The following is a 2,643-nucleotide window of genomic DNA, read 5'->3' on the forward strand; positions in this document are numbered from 1 at the left end:
GGAACAATTCTATAGCCACCTGAATAATTCCCCACTCCCTATCACATACAATGTTCAGTGACCATTAGGAGCGAATGAATGTTATAGTCTAGATTTTTTTTGTGTGTGAAAGAATCTATGATTTCCAGAGATATGTATGCACATGTGTGTGTTTGCATATGAGAATGCATATGCTTAGCATTTTTTGGTCTTTATTTCTTTCCATTAAGTTCTGATATTTGGATTTGGGACCTATTGGTGCTAGTTAGGGAAGAGTTTGTAGCAAAGATGGAATTCTGATACCCTCTTTTCTAAAACTTTGTCTGTGACTTGTAGTATATAACTCTTAAAAAATTGTTTTTCTTTTGTTGTTCTAAACTCATCTCTCAAAGTATGGCCATCTGTTTCAAAATCAGAATTTTATACAAAACACATGTAAAATATGAATTCCTGGCTTCCACTCCCAATTTCCTGAATCCAAATGTCTGGGAGTGGAATTCCTGGGTCTGTATTTATAACAAGTGGCCTTACAGAGTCCAGTGTACACTCAGGTTGAAGAACTACTGCCTTGGAGTGCACTGTCAGCAGGTAACGTACACTGTGAAAAGTCCCTGTGTGAAATGTCAGCAACAAGTCCAGGACTTTTCCTGCAAAGGGCATGTGCTTTTGGAATTGGTTTGCTCTCCCAGATCAACAGAGTAAATCTTAATAGCATTTCAGATTTTAGGGCACAGGGAAAGATTCTCTGTGACTCACCAAAGCAGCATGTTTGTATTCCATGGGCAATGACATTCTTTGAATGAGCACTTAAAAAACAGGTATTTTTTTTCCAACTGTTAAACAAAATAAGTAAAATAAAAGCATCTGTAATGTACCTCACAGATAGTTATAACGATCGCTAATGTGTACAGTAATCACCCCTTCTCCTTGAGGAATATGTTCAAAGACCCTCAGTGGATGTGAGAAACGAAGGACAGTACTGGATCCTACACACACTATACGCAACAGTAGGTCAGATCACCGAGGCAGCTATTAAGTGACTAAGGGGTGGGTAGTGCATACAATGTGGAAGTGCTGGACAAAGGGATGATTCATATCCCATGTGAAGTGGGATGGCTTGAGATTTCATCACGCTATTCAGAACAGTGTTCAATTTACCACTGATGAATTGTTTATCTATGAAATTTTCCACGTAATTTTTGCAGACCATGATTAACCACTGGTAACTGAAGCCTCAAAAGGGAAATTCTGGATAGCAGGGGTGGTACTGTAGACCCTATGTATAGAAATAATTAAGCTTATATTCCACTTATGGTTTTCCATGCAGCTTTTACATTTAAATTTACATTTTATATACTTGAATAAAATGAATTAAAATTAGAAAAAACAAAGTTTAGTCACAAAAAGTTTATTATTTTAATATATTTTGAAAAATGGTTTATCAATACTGATTTTAGCCTTTTATACTGTATATTATGATCAAATAATTTTCAAATGGAAAAAAGTAATCCTTTTATGAGCTGTTGGTAAAATAAGTATCTTAGTAGCTGATTCATTCCAGAGTAATTACCTCTTTCTGGCCTTTTCTCTGCTCCTTTCTTTCTCTCCCTCCCAATTTCTTTCTCTCACTCTGTCTCCCCTTTGACATTCTCTCCTACATTAAGAATCACCACTTTGTTTTTACTGTTCTCATTCAAAATTTTTATTTTAGTATATAGAAGTCTACCTGATGAAGAGAAAATGTTGATATATGTGCTTTTTAAAGCATATTAAAGAGTATTGGTTATGGAATTTGTAGACCCATTAAGGATACCTATTCAGATACAGATAAAATTCCAGTTGCCCCAGTTACATATTAAAAACTTTTTTTTACAAAAAAGAAACACACTTTCTTCCTAATATAACAGTTTTTTTTTCTTCATTAGACACGTTTTCAAACATTGGTCCAGGAGAGAAAAGTAATAATATAGGAAATTCTTGGTCATGTTAATATTTTCCATTTAGCTATTACTGACAGATGCTATTCTAAGCGACTTACAGGCACAATATCTTTTATTCCTCATATGAAGAACAAATATTATATAAAGAAAATATTAATACATGCATTTTCAGAAACTACAGCCCAAGGGCTCTCAGACCATAAATTCAGAGCAAGGATTTCCACCCAGAGCTGTCTGCATTAAAATGCACACTTGTTCCCATTCTACGATGCTGAAAGGTTAGGAGCCTTGGCTGTCCCTACTGCCCAGGTGCTACAAGTCCTTCATGGAGCTGTTGTACGCAACACTTTGGAATGCAGACTCCCTTGAGCGAGCACTTGTTTAGCATAGTTTCGCCAGTGGCCTGTCTGTCTAAAGTAGTTGGCGAATATTAAAATAGTCCTAACAATAAAATAACACTCAGTCAACCGTGTAGCCTTCTTCTGAGTGGGGAGGAGAATAGCTCACTCTCCCTAGAGGGCCTAAGAAAGATCAGTTTACAGGTTCCAGCATGGGGTGGGACCCTTCCTGCTTTCCCCGTCTTGGCACTGGCACTTGGTCTGGTGACCACCACTAGCCCACAGTTGGGTCGGAAAACGTTACAGAACCCCTCTCTCCCCCACCCGAAACACACTCAGCCCTTGCACTGACCTGCCTTCTGATTGGAGGCTGGTTGCTTCGGATA

Source organism: Pan paniscus, chromosome 2 (genome assembly GCF_029289425.2).
Source record: "Pan paniscus chromosome 2, NHGRI_mPanPan1-v2.0_pri, whole genome shotgun sequence".
In the NCBI taxonomy this organism is placed as follows: Eukaryota; Metazoa; Chordata; class Mammalia; order Primates; family Hominidae; genus Pan; species Pan paniscus.